The sequence below is a fragment of the Arachis ipaensis genome, chromosome B10, assembly GCF_059453495.1.
Source record: "Arachis ipaensis isolate K30076 ecotype BB chromosome B10, ASM5945349v1, whole genome shotgun sequence".
In the NCBI taxonomy this organism is placed as follows: Eukaryota; Viridiplantae; Streptophyta; class Magnoliopsida; order Fabales; family Fabaceae; genus Arachis; species Arachis ipaensis.
In genome coordinates this window covers 84697832-84712561 of record NC_142435.1, presented here as the reverse complement: position 1 = coordinate 84712561, position 14730 = coordinate 84697832, and the positions used below count along the sequence as shown (strand labels likewise).

Here is a 14730-nt window from a genome sequence, read left to right as displayed (position 1 = left end):
AGGAGTTACGGAGCCCTTTTTCTTTGAGGCGCTAGAGAAGTTCTATTTTATAGCTAGACAAGACAACAGGGGAAAAGGAAGGTAGGTAAGATTCTCACCGAGCCCTAACGATAGATGAAGCAGGGTAAATTCGGTTAGCTCACACTGGATTTCTATTCCGATCTTTAGCTACCATCCCTGACGTTGGTGGATTTTGCCGCATCTAGTAGGGGTCACTTTGGTTCTGAAAGGTATGCTGCTGGCTTGGTGGATATCGCCCTATAAGGGATTTCTAAATCGACTGGATCAGCTGGAACTACACAAGGAAGCAGGATTCATTGTTGTTCTTCCTTTACAGAGTCAACGGCCTCAATAGGCGGGAATAGAAGGTGCAGGAACATCACTACCTACAGACCCACCTTTGATGGGCTTCTGGAGGAGGAGCTAGAGAAAGGGGTTCCTCGCTCAGCAGTTTCGAGGTCGTCCAAGACCTGAGGCCAGACCATACTTATTCTGGAGTCTTGCAGTCAATAGAAGCATTTGGAGAACGATTCACTAGGTAGCAAGCTGTAGAAGCTGCTTCCGCCCAAAAATCATTGGATAAGCCAGAATTAGATAGCATGCAACGAACTTTCTTCAGTAAAGTTCTATTCATCCGCTCAGCGACACCATTCTGTTGTGGAGTGCCTCTGCAAGATAAGGTGTGGAAGATGCCTAACAATGCCTTCATCTTTACAGAATTTGTGGAAATCACCATCACAAAATTCTAACCTATTAGAAGTGCGAAGGCGTTTAATCTTCTTGCCTGTTTGTTTTTCAACTAAAGCCTTCCACTGCTTAAAAGTGACAAACACATCACTCTTTTTTTCATAAAATAAACCCCTGGAGTAGTCATCAATGAAGGTAAGCATATACCGAGCACCACCTTTTGAAGGAACACGTGCTGGGCCCCAAAGATCAGAATGTATGTAATCAAGAGTACCTTTAGTTCTGTGAAGCCCTGAGTTGAAACTGATTCTCTTTTGCTTGCCAAAGAGACAACGCTCGCAGAACTCCAACTTGGATGTACTCTGACCAGAAAGAAGACCCCTCTTGCTTAACAATGTCAAACCCTTCTCACTCATATGTCCCAGCCTCATATGCCATAGTCTAGTGACTTCTGAATCAGACATGGAGGAAGATACAGCAGCAGTGCCTATAACGGTAGATCCTTGTAACACGTATTAAACCATTAGGGGGCTACCAACTTGATGAGCTTTCATCACAACTGGAGCGCCTTTTACAACCTTTAAAACACCATCACCGCCAACAGACAACCACCGAGATCCAATGTGGTCAACGAAATAAGGTTCTTTGACATATCTGGAACATGCCGCACCTCAGTAAAAGTTCTTACTACAACGTCGTGCATCTTGATTTTGACAGAACCAATGCCAGAAACACAGCAGGATTGATCATTACCTATCAACTCACTTCTGAGCTTCCTCTCCTTTCAGTCTTGCTGAGAGAATCTTACCTCTAGTGTACTGCTCCCCTAACAGCTCATTAGTTTGATTAGTTTCATTCTTTGCTTTCAACTCATACGCTTCTTCCATTGGCTTTCATCTCTTTCGGGTAAAGGCTTATATCTAATCCAGTTTGATGCTTTTAGCGCAGGAGCGTTAAGCCCTCTCCTTTACTTATCGAATAGGGGCGAGTAGCGAGATCGAAGAGCAAAGCGATAGGTTACTATGTAGCTTTCCCGAACAAGCAACGGCTTCTAAAGTAAAGGAAGGGGGCGCGCTAGCGCGAAAGCCGTTGCGCGTTAGCGCATCCGCTGGGAGAGGAGTGTTATTGATTGCTCGTTAGCGCTTAGCCGGGTAAGAAAGGTGCTTGTTTACTTTTATTCCATATCTCTTGATCTTAGATACTATATTTGACTCTCTATCTCTATAAGACAATAGCAGGACTTGCCAGCATGAGAGGAGTGAACCCTGTCTATCTGTGGGGAAAGCCCCTTTATTAGTAAGGCGATATGCTCTCCGATGCAGTAGATCAGTGGACCGGAAGATTAGCATGTGGGGCGAGAGTGTCCGGTCTGCTTCAAGTCCTGCCGTTCAATACTGGACTTCTTCTTCCGCTTCCAGGAGCAGCCTCTATCCAGTTGAGGTGAGGCCTTTGACTCCGCTTGCCTCTACTTTTCATGTCAAGCGTACAAGTGTAGTTTAATGGGATTGACTTCTAAAGACAGGAATTCTTTTTCATCTCCTCGGGCAAGACCCTGTATAAGTCGACGTCTTAACCTGACTTCCTGAGCTCAGTTGATTGTTGAAGCAGTAGCTCTGGATCAAGAGCTGGATGCTTACCTTATTATGAAAAAGGTAAAGGCTTTTTTTATAGATTCAGAGGTGAGTAAGGGGGGAGAATGGAAGACCTAAGAGCCCCAACTCATATCGTACCAAGAACTTGCCATTGACCTGATCAAGCGCTTTAGGGAGATCACCTTCACCCATGTTCCGAGAATCTACAATCGCTTGCCCTTATGGAATAAAGCTCGCTAGCCCTTATGGAATAAAGACTCAGCCGCTCTAGTACACATGCTAGTACACCGAAGTACAGAGTCGCTTGTCATCGAGAGATTGGGCATCCCAGCCCCTTTAATGAGGAGGAGCCCTTCCGTCGAACGGGACTCATTCATCTTCTTGGATGAAGACTATCGAGAGTTGGAACATGATGAACTATCACCAGTCAAGACGAGGAAGATTACGAGGACGATGGGAACCTTGGTATTCTGATTTCTACAATTACCTCAAGGACGGGTTCATATCAGAGTACGCCACTCGTGGTCAGAGGAGAGCCTGGAGGAGAACTTGCCCGACGATTTGTGATCTTGACGCTATCATGTTAAAGTTGTAACCTAGGGCACTAAAGTCAGGATGTTATGATGTTATAAAACAACCTATGAGGAATAGGAAGAGAATCATCTTTCACTGGATTCAAGGTAAAGAAAACCGCTATGAAAAGCAGAGAGATAGATCACGCCTAAAAGCAGCATTCCTATAGCTCTATGCCAAAAGCAAAAGCGTAAATGAGTTAGGAGCTTGAACCAGGAAATTTCCTTATGTTTAGAGTATAAGGGCAAAGACAAGTCCTCCCATTACTGGAAGTGCATCGTGGAAAAGGCTCGTTGAGACCTGCTATGATGCTTAAGTTAGCAAGGGTATTAAGCAGGTTTTTTAGTAGAATCAGAGTATGAGTTATACCTGGGTGTTCCAGTGTATTTATAATGGTTGTAGAGTGACCTTTCTGGAGATAAGATAGTTATCTTATCTTTAAGTGAGGTCATCTTATCTTCTGGGGAACCGCCTTTATCTTTCTGGGCTTTAGTTGCCTTTAGATTGGGCTGTGTTCCTTCGTTTGGGCCTACTTGGGCCTCTGTGGCATTTTGTCCGAGCTCTTTGTGAAGAGGTCAGACATTGGCCGAGCTCTTTGAGAAGAGGTCGGATAGTCTGACCTGAAGAGGTCGGTCGACTTGTCGCTAAACATCCCGGGTCAGACAGCTTTGACCCAGGGTATGAACAGTGCCCTGCTTGTGTTTGATCTTTCTGTGAGATCGTGCTTTTCAGAGCGTCGATCTCTTTGGAAGTCGTGCTCAAGCATCTGTCTGGCTTGTTTCTTCATTGCTTTGCAATCTTTGCAGATTTTCTAGAGGTTTGGTACTTCACAATCCAACCTCTTTTGAGTGGTAGTGTGGGTTTTCTACCCTTGCCTTCTGGATCACGCCTTGCTTTAAGTTTGTGTTGACAACCCTCTGCTTTGGCGAAGTTATCCTTGCGGCTTGCTATCCGGGCTTTTAGTGACTTGTCCGATGACTTTTTAGTGTACTTTATATAGAACCTTTTTTAGTCTCGGATGATGTTTGTAGCCCTGTTTGAGATTGTGCCTTCTTTGAGCAGAGTTGTATCCCTTTTTGTTAAGCACATTTGAGCCTTAAGTTGTTTCCCAACCTTTTGGCTTGTTCTTTTTTGAGATCGTACTTGCGCTTCTTTTTAGCTGATGTCGACCTGTACGACTTTGCCCCTGCTTGAGTTCGGACCTTTCCGTGAGATCGTGCTTTCAGAGCTTCGATCTCTTTGGGGAAATTGTTGGTGCACGAAATTGTGATCTCAGGCAACGGCGCCAAAAACTCTGTACGCACGTCTTAATAAATCATTTTTTATTCACAACTTCGATACAACTAACCAGCAAGTGCACTGGGTCGTCCAAGTAATAAAACCTTACGTGAGTAAGGGTCGATCCCACGGAGATTGTTGGTATGAAGCAAGCTATAGTCATCTTGTAGATCTCAGTCAGGCGGATATCAAATGGTTATGGAGTTTTCGAAAATAATAATAAATAAACAGAGAATAAAGATAGAAATACTTATATATATCATTGGTGAGAATTTCAGATAAACGTATAGAGATGCTTTCGTCCCTCTGAACTTCTGCTTTCTTGCTGTCTTCATCCAATCAGTCTCACTCCTTTCCATGGCTGGCTTTATGTAAGGACATCACCATTGTCAATGGCTACTTTTCATCCTCTCTGTGAAATGGTCCGATGCGCTGTCACTGCATGGCTAATCATCTGGAGGCATCACCGTGGTCAATGGCTGCATCCTATCCTCTTGTGAAAATGGTCCAAATGCTCTGTCACAGCACGACTAATCATCTGAGGTTCTCGATCATACTGGAATAGGATTCACCCTCCTTTTTTGTCTGTCACTACGCCCAGCACTCGCGAGTTTGAAGTTCATCACAGTCATTCAATCCCAGAATCCTACTCGAAATACCACAGACAAGGTTTAGAATTTCCGGATTCTCATGAATGCCACCATCAATCTAGCTTATACCATGAAGATTCTGATTAAGAGATCCAAGAGATAATCATCCAATCTAAGGTGGAACGGAAGTGGTTGTCAGGCACGAGTTCATGGGGGAATGATGATGATTGTCACGTTCATCACATTCATGTTGAAGTGTGAATGAATATCTTAGAAGCGGAATAAGTTGAGTTGAAAAGAAAAAGAGTAGTACTTTGCATTAATTCATGAGGAACAGCAGAGCTCCACATCTTAATCTATGGAGTGTAGAAACTCTACCGTTGAAAATACATAAGTGAAAGGTCCAGGCATGGCCGAATGGTCAGCCCCCAAAACGTGATCACTAGATCAAAAATACAATCCAGGATCTTCCAAAGATGTCTAATACAATAGTAAAAGGTCCTATTTATACTAAACTAGCTACGAGGGTTTACAGAAGTAAGTAATTGATGCATAAATCCACTTCCGGAGCCCACTTGGTGTGTGCTTGGGCTGAGCTTAAATGTTACACATGCAGAGGCTCTTTCTGGAGTTGAACGCCAGGTTGTAACGTGTTTCTGGCGTTCAACTCTGGTTTGTGACGTGTTTCTGGCGTTTAACTCCAGATAGCAGCGTAGAACTGGCGTTCAATGCCCTCTTACGTCGTCTAAACTCGGCCAAAGTATAGACTATTATATATTTCTGGAAAGCCTTGGATGTCTAATTTCCAACGCAATTAGAAGCGCGCCATTTGGAGTTCTGTAGCTCCAGAAAATCTACTTTGAGTGCAGGGAGGTCAGAATCCAACAGCATCAGCAGTCCTTCTTCAACCTCTGAATCTGATTTTTGCTCAAGTCCCTCAATTTCAGCCAGAAAATACCTGAAATCACAGAAAAACACACAAACTCATAGTAAAGTCCAGAAATGTGAATTTAACATAAAAACTAATAAAAACATCCCTAAAAGTAACTAGATTCTACTAAAAACATACTAAAGACAATGCCAAAAAGTGTATAAATTATCCGCTCATCACAACACCAAACTTAAATTGTTGCTTGTCCCCAAGCAACTGAAAATCAAATAGGATAAAAAGAAGAGAATATACTATAATTTCCAAAATATCAATGAGACATAGCTCCAATCAGATGAGCGGGACTTGTAGCTTTTTGCCTCTTGAATAGTTTTGGCATCTCACTTTATCCATTGAAGTTCAGAATGATTGGCATCTATAGGAACTCAGAGTTCAGATAGTGTTATTGATTCTCCTAGTTCAGTATGATGATTCTTGAACACAGCTACTATATGAGTCTTGGCCGTGGCCCTAAGCACTTTGTTTTCCAGTATTACCATCGGATACATAAATGCCACAGACACATAACTGGGTGAACCTTTTCAGATTGTGACTCAGCATTGCTAAAGTCCCCAATTAGAGGTGTCCAGGGTTCTTAAGCACACTCTTCTTTTGCTTTGGACCTTGACTTTAACCGCTCAGTCTCAAGTTTTCACTTGACACCTTCACGCCACAAGCACATGGTTAGGGACAGCTTGGTTTAGCTGCTTAGGCCAGGATTTGATTCCTTTAGACCCTCCTATCCACTGATGCTCAAAGCCTTGGGATCCTTTTTATTTACCCTTGCCTTTTGGTTTTAAGAGCTTTTGGCTTTTTCTGCTTGCTTTTTCTTTTTCTATATTTTTTTCGCTATTTTTTTTCTGCAAGCTTTGTTCTTTGCTGCTTTTTCTTGCTTCAAGAATCATTTTTATGATTTTTCAGATTATCAAATAACATGTCTCCTTGTCATCATTCTTTCAAGAGCCAACATATTTAACATTCTTAAACAACATCTTCAAAAGCCATATGCACTGTTCAAGCATTCATTTAGAAAACAAAAAGTATTGTCACCACATCAATATAATTAAACTAAGTTCAAGGATAAATTCGAAACTCATGTACTTCTTGTTCTTTTGAATTAAAACATTTTTCATTTAAGAGAGGTGATGGATTCATAGGACATTCATAACTTTAAGAGAAAGTTACTAAATACTAATGATCATGTAATAAGACACAAACATGGATAAGCACTTAATCATAAAGAAAACGAAAAACAGAGAATTTAAGAACAAGGAATGAGTCCACCTTAGTGATGGTGGCGTTTTCTTCTTGAGGAACCAATGATGTCCTTGAGCTCTTCTATATCTCTTCCTTGCCTTTGTGGCTTGATCCCTAGTGATTTTTGGTATTTCTATCCTCAGTTGCTTCCAATAATTATGTGGAGGGAAGTGCATCCCCTGAGGTATCTCAAGGATCTCTTGATTTGCAGCCACATGTTCTACCACTGAGCTATAGACCCTTGAGATGAATCTTTCCATCTCCCATGACTCGGAGGTGGAAGCCTTTGTCTTCCCTTCCCATTTTCTAGAGGTTTCTCTGGTCTTAGGTGCCATCAATGGTAATGGAAAAACAAAAAGCTTATGCTTTTACCACACCAAACTTAGAATGTTGCTCGCCCTCGAGCAAAAGAAGAAAGAATAGAAGAAGAAGAATGTATGGAGGAGATGGAGGGATGTGTGTATGGATGTGAGTGGTGAATGGAAAACAGAAGGGATGATCATGAATGGAGAGAGAGAGGGTGAGGTGGGTTGGGATCCTGTGAGATTCACAGATCCTGAGATGATCCTGTGGTGTCCACAGATCCTGAGGTGTCAAGGATTTACATCCCTGCACCCATTAGGCATGTAAAACGCCCTTGCATGCAATTCTGGCGTTTAAACGCCGAATTGATGCTTTTTCTGGGTGTTCAGTGCCCAGATGCAGCATATTTCTGGTGTTGAACGCCAGCCAGATGCTTGTTTCTGGCGTTCAGCGCCAGCTCTTCTTCACTGTGCATTTCTGGCGTCTAAACGCCAGGATACTGCTTGTTTCTGGCGTTCAACGCCAGAAACATGCTCTGTTCTGGCGTTGAACGCCAGCCAGATGCTCCTTACTGGCGTTTAAACGCCAGTAAGATCCTCCTCCAGGGTGTGATTTTTCTTCTGCTGTTTTTGATTCCATTTTCAATTTTTATATTTATTTTGTGACTCCACATGATCATGAACCTAATAAGACATGAAATAATAATAAAAATAAAATTAGATAAATAAAAATTGGGTTGCCTCCCAACAAGCGCTTCTTTAATGTCAATAGCTTGACAGTGGGCTCTCATGGAGCCTCACAGATGTTCAGAGCATTGTTGAGACTCCCCAACACCAAATTTAGAGTTTGGATATGGGAGTTCAACACCAAACTTAGAGTTTGGTTATGGCCTCCCAACACCAAACTTAGAGTTTGACTGTGGGGGCTCTGGTTGACTCTGTTTTGAGAGAAGCTTACTGTGCCTCTTTTCCATGTTTACAGAAGGATGTCCTTGAGTTTTAAACTCAATGGAGTCCTCATTCAATTGAAGGACTAATTCGCCTCTGTCAACATCAATCACAGCTCTTGCTGTGGCTAGGAAGGGTCTTCCAAGGATGATGGATTCATCCTCATCCTTCCCAGTATCTAGGACTATGAAATCAACAGGGATGTAAAGGCCTTCAACCTTTACTAACACGTCCTCTACTTGTCCATAAGCCTGTTTTCTTGAATTGTCTGCCATCTCTAATGAGATTTTAGTAGCTTGCACCCCAAAGATTCCCAGTTTCTCTATTACAGAGAGGGGCATGAGGTTTATCCCTAAACCAAGGTCACACAGAGCCTTTTCAAAGATCATGGTGCCTATGGTACAAGGTATTAGGAACCTTCCAGGATCCTGTTTCTTCTGAGGCAATGTCAGTTGATCCAGATCACTTAGTTCATTGGTGAACAAGGGAGGTTTATCTTTCCAAGTCTCAACACCAAATAATTTGGCATTCAGCTTCATGATTGCACCAAGGTACTTGGTAACTTGCTCCTTAGTAACATCCTCATTCTCTTCAGAAGAGGAATACTCATCAGAGCTCATGAATGGCATAAGGAGGTTCAATGGAATCTCTATGGTCTCTAGAAGAGTCTCAGATTCCTTTGGTTCCTCAGAGGGAAGCTCCTTATTGATCACTGGACGTCCCAGGAGGTCTTCCTCCTTGGGGTTCACGTCCTCCCCTTCCTCTCTAGGTTCGGCCGTGTTGACTATGTCAATGGCCTTGCACTCTCCTTTTGGATTTTCTTCTGTATTGCTTGGGAGAGTACTAGGAGGGATTTCAGTGATCCTTTTACTCAGTTGGCCCACTTGTGCCTCCAAATTTCTAATTGAGGACCTTGTTTCATTTATGAAACTTACAGTGGCCTTAGATAGATCAGAGACTAAGTTTGCTAAATTAGATGTATTTTGTTCAGAGTTCTCTGTCTGTTGCTGAGTGGATGATGGAAAAGGTTTACTATTGTTAAACCTATTTCTTCCACCATTATTAAAGCCTTGTTGAGGCTTTTGTTGATCCTACCATGAGAGATTTGGGTGATTTCTCCATGAGGGGTTATAGGTGTTTCCATAGGGTTCACCCATGTACTTTACCTCTGCTATTGCAGGTTTCTCAGGATCATAAGCTTCTTCTTCAGAAGATGCCTCTTGAGTACTGTTGGATGCAGCTTGCATTCCATTCAGACTCTGAGAAATCATATTGACTTGCTGAGTCAATATTTTATTCTGAGCCAATATGGTATTCAGAGTATCAATTTCAAGAACTCCCTTCTTCTGAGGCGTCCCATTGCTCACAGGGTTCCTCTCAGAAGTGTACATGAACTGGTTATTAGCAACCATGTCAATGAGTTCTTGAGCTTCTGCAGGTATTTTCTTTAGATGAATGGATCCACCTGCAGAAGTGTCCAATGTCACCTTAGCTAATTCAGACAGACCATCATAGAATATATCCAGGATGGTCCATTCTGAAAGCATGTTAGAAGGACACTTTTTGGTCAGTTGCTTGTATCTCTCCCAAGCTTCATAGAGGGATTCACCTTCTTTCTGTCTGAAGGTTTGAACATCCACTCTAAGCTTTCTCAGCTTTTGAGGAGGAAAGAACTTGGCTAAGAAAGCCTTGACCAGCTTATCCCAAGAGTTCAGGCTATCTTTGGCTTGAGAGTCCAACCACACTCTAGCTCTGTCTCTTACAGCAAAAGGGAAAAGCATGAGCCTGTAGACTTCAGGATCTACTCCATTAGTCTTAACAGTATCACAAATCTGCAAAAATTCAGTTAAGAACTGAAAAGGATCTTCAGATGGAAGTCCATGAAACTTGCAATTCTGCTGCATCAGAGAAACTAATTGAGGTTTCAGCTCAAAGTTGTTTGCTCCAATGGTAGGGATGGAGATGCTTCTTCCATGTAAATTGGAATTAGGTGCAGTAAAGTCACCAAGCATCCTCCTTTCATTATTATTATTTTCGGCTGCCATCTCCTCTTCTTGTTCGAAAATTTCTGAAAGGTGCTTGCTAGATTGTTGTAATTTAGCATCTCTTAGTTTCCTCTTCAGAGTCCTTTCAGGTTCTGGATTTGCTTCAACAAGAATATTCTTGTCCTTGCTCCTGCTCATATGAAAAAGAGGGAACAGAAAAATAATAATAATAGGGATCCTTTTTACCACAGTATAGAGGTCCCTGTGTGAGTAGAAGAAAAGAAGAAGAAAAGAATGTAATGTAAGGAAAGAAACACAAGGGTGAGGAGAGCAGAGATGTGAGATGAAGAGAAGTGTTAGTAGATAAATAAATAAATAGAAGGAGATGAGAAAGAAAGAGAATTTTCGAAAATTATTTTTGAAAAATGGTTAGTGATTTTCGAAAATTAAAAGAAGAAATAAATTAAAATTGAATTTTGAAACAATTAGTTAATTAAAAAGAATTTTTGAAAAAGAGGGAGATATTTTCGAAAATTAGAGAGAGAGGGTTAGTTAGGTAGTTTTGAAAAAGATAAGAAACAAACAAAAAGTTAGTTAGTTAGTTGAAACAAATTTGAAAATCAATTTTGAAAAGATAAGAAGATAAGAAGTTAGAAAAGATATTTTAAAATCAAATTTTTGAAAAAAATATGATTTTGAAAAGATAAGATAATAAGATATTTTTGAAAAGATATGATTGAAATTAGTTTTGAAAAAGATTTAATTTTTAAAATCACAATTAATGACTTGATTCACAAGAAATCACAAAATATGATTCTAGAACTTAAAGTTTGAATCTTTCTTAACAAGTAAGTAACAAACTTGAAATTTTTGAATCAAAACATTAATTGTTATTGTAATTTTCGAAAATTAGGGGATGAAATTAAGAAAAAGATTTTTGAAAAATAGTTTTAAAATTTTCGAAAATAAATAAGAAAAATGAAAAAGATATGATTTTTGAAAAAGATAAGATTTTTAAATTGAAAATTTGATTTGACTCATAAGAAGCAACTAGATTTTAAAAATTTTGAAAAAGTCAACTCAAATTTTCGAATTTATGAGAGAAAAGAGGGAAAGATATTTTTTTTTATTTTTGAACTTTTATGATGAGAGAGAAAAACAACAAAAATACTCAATGCATGAAAATTTTTGGATCAAAACAATGAATGCATGCAAGAATGCTATGAATGTCAAGATGAACACCAAGAACTTATTCTTGAAAAATTTTTTATGCAAAGAAAACATGCAAGACACCAAACTTAGAAATCTTTAATGCTTAGACACTAAGAATTCAAGAATGCATATGAAAAATACCACACAACACAAAACAATATAATATGAAGATCAATCAAGAAGGTTTATCAAGAACAACTTGAAGATCATGATGAATGCAATGCATGAATGCAATTTTCGAAAAATGCAAGACGAGTATGCAATTGACACCAAACTTGAAATTGACTCAAGACTCAAACAAGAAACACAAAATATTTTTGATTTTTTTTATGATTTTATTAATTTTTTGTATTTTTATTTTATATTTTTCGAAAATTAGTGTGAAAAAGAAAATAAGGATTCCAAAATTTTTAATATGAATTCCAGGAATCTTGCACTCTTATTCTAAAGCTCCAATCTGAGGGTTAGACATGGCTTAATAGCAAGTCAAGCTTTAGCATGTAAATCTTTTGGATCTGGAACAGCAGCAGGTGGATTAGCAACAACTAGCGTGCTCTTGATAATGTTGGGTTGGAAGCCCCAGTCCAAATGAATTTAGACATGGCTTTATAGCCAGTCAGGCTTCAACATGCTTCATGAAACACTAGAATTCATTCTTAAAAATTCTGAATAACATAATAAAAATTTTTGAAAAGAATTTTTTATTTTTTTTCGAAAACAGATGAGAAATTTTTTAAAGATTTTTGAAAAATTTTTGAAAATAAAACAAAAAGAAAATTACCTAATCTGAGCAACAAGATGAACCATCAGTTGTCCAAACTCGAACAATCCCCGGCAACGGCGCCAAAAACTTGGTGCATGAAATTGTGATCTCAGGCAACGGCGCCAAAAACTCTGTACGCACGTCTTAATAAATCGTTTTTTATTCACAACTTCGATACAACTAACCAGCAAGTGCACTGGGTCGTCCAAGTAATAAAACCTTACGTGAGTAAGGGTCGATGCCACAGAGATTGTTGGTATGAAGCAAGCTATGGTCATCTTGTAGATCTCAGTCAGGCGGATATCAAATGGTTATGGAGTTTTCGAAAATAATAATAAATAAACAGAGAATAAAGATAGAAATACTTATGTATATCATTGGTGAGAATTTCAGATAAACGTATAGAGATGCTTTCGTCCCTCTGAACTTCTGCTTTCTTGCTGTCTTCATCCAATCAGTCTCACTCCTTTCCATGGCTGGCTTTATGTAAGGACATCACCATTGTCAATGGCTACTTTTCATCCTCTCTGTGAAAATGGTCCGATGCGTTGTCACTGCATGGCTAATCATCTGGAGGCATCACCGTGGTCAATGGCTGCATCCTATCCTCTTGTGAAAATGGTCCAAATGCTCTGTCACAGCACGGCTAATCATCTGAGGTTCTCGATCATACTGGAATAGGATTCACCCTCCTTTTGCGTCTGTCACTACGCCCAGCACTCGCGAGTTTGAAGTTCGTCACAGTCATTCAATCCCAGAATCCTACTCGGAATACCACAGACAAGGTTTAGACTTTCCGGATTCTCATGAATGCCGCCATCAATCTAGCTTATACCACGAAGATTCTGATTAAGAGATCCAAGAGATAATCATCCAATCTAAGGTGGAACGGAAGTGGTTGTCAGGCACGCGTTCGTGGGGGAATGATGATGATTGTCACGTTCATCACATTCATGTTGAAGTGCGAATGAATATCTTAGAAGCGGAATAAGTTGAGTTGAATAGAAAAATAGTAGTACTTTGCATTAATTCATGAGGAACAGCAGAGCTCCACACCTTAATCTATGGAGTGTAGAAACTCTACCGTTAAAAATACATAAGTGAAAGGTCCAGGCATGGCCGAATGGCCAGCCCCTAAAACGTGATCACAGGATCAAAAATACAATCCAGGATCTTCCAAAGATGTCTAATACAATAGTAAAAGGTCCAATTTATACTAAACTAGCTACTAGGGTTTACAGAGGTAAGTAATTGATGCATAAATCCACTTCCGGGGCTCACTTGATGTGTGCTTGGGCTGAGCTTCAATGTTACACGTGCAGAGGCTCTTTCTGGAGTTGAACGCCAGGTTGTAACGTGTTTCTGGCGTTCAACTCTGGTTTGTGACGTGTTTCTGGCGTTTAACTCCAGACAGCAGCGTAGAACTGGCGTTCAACGCCCTTTTACGTCATCTAAACTCGGCCAAAGTATGGACTATTATATATTGCTGGAAATCCCTGGATGTCTACTTTCCAACGCAATTGAAAGCGCGCCATTTTGAGTTTTGTTGCTCCAGAAAATTTACTTTGAGTACAGCGAGGTCAGAATCCAACAGCATCAGCAGTCCTTGTTCAACCTCTGAATCTGATTTTTGCTCAAGTCCCTCAATTTCAGCCAGAAAATACCTGAAATCACAGAAAAACACAAAAACTCATAGTAAAGTCCAAAAATGTGAATTTAACATAAAAACTAATAAAAACATCCCCAAAAGTAACTAGATTCTACTAAAAACATACTAAAAACAATGCCAAAAAGCGTATAAATTATCCGCTCATCAGTCGTGCTCAAGCATCCTGACTTTGGTCGACCTTGAGTAGTTTCTCCTTGTGCGCGTCTGGTATTGCCCTTTTTTGTTTGTTGAGAGGGCTTTTCAGCCTTTCTTCCGACTTGTTTGTCTTCACTGCCCGGGCTTTTTAGTCATAATCCAACAACTTTTTAGGTAGTGTTCCAGTGGGGAACCTTTTTATAGTTTGTTTGGATGACTATTTAGCTCCGTCTTTGAGCCTGTGCTTTTGGCTTTTTAAGTAGTGTCTTTTTTTTCAAGACTTCGTACTTTTCAGTGAAGTACTTCTTGCTTTGGTCTTTTGACCTTTCCTTGGACTTTGTGAGATGTTTATAGAGTGTTGGTACTTTGCTATCCAACCTCTTTTTGATTAGATCTTTTTTTAGTCCGTCTTCTGTTTAGGCGGGATGACCTTTGGGGCTAACTTGTCCGACAACTTTTTAGTGTTCTTGGTAGAACCTTTTTAGTTAGACTGAACAATGTCGATAGCCTTGTCGTGGAGCCGTGGCTTTTTGGGTGGAGCTATGTCCCTTTTAGCGCACTTTTTTTGTTGGTCCGACTTCTCTTTGTCGATCCTTCTTTAGCTTTCGTTGGTCCGACTTCTTTTTGTCGGTCCAAGCTGTAGCTTTTGTTGGTCCAACTTCTCTTGTCAGTCCACTCTGTAGCTTTCGTTGGTCGACTTCGCTTGTCGATTCTTTCTGAGTTATTTTTAGTAATTCATTTTTAATTAGGCTTCGCCGGATCTCTTTTTTATGGATTTACTTTTTATAACTCTGTTGCTTTAATTGTCTTG

General features: G+C 40.2%; 1 non-coding gene across 1 annotated transcript; it reads left to right on the top strand.

Moving 5' to 3' along the window:
* The first annotated feature begins 9696 nt into the window (after window positions 1–9696).
* LOC148580684 (small nucleolar RNA R71) lies at window positions 9697–9804 on the top strand. The gene has a single exon (XR_015895540.1). It is a non-coding gene; the product is annotated as a small nucleolar RNA R71 (small nucleolar RNA).
* The last annotated feature ends 4926 nt before the right edge of the window (window positions 9805–14730 follow it).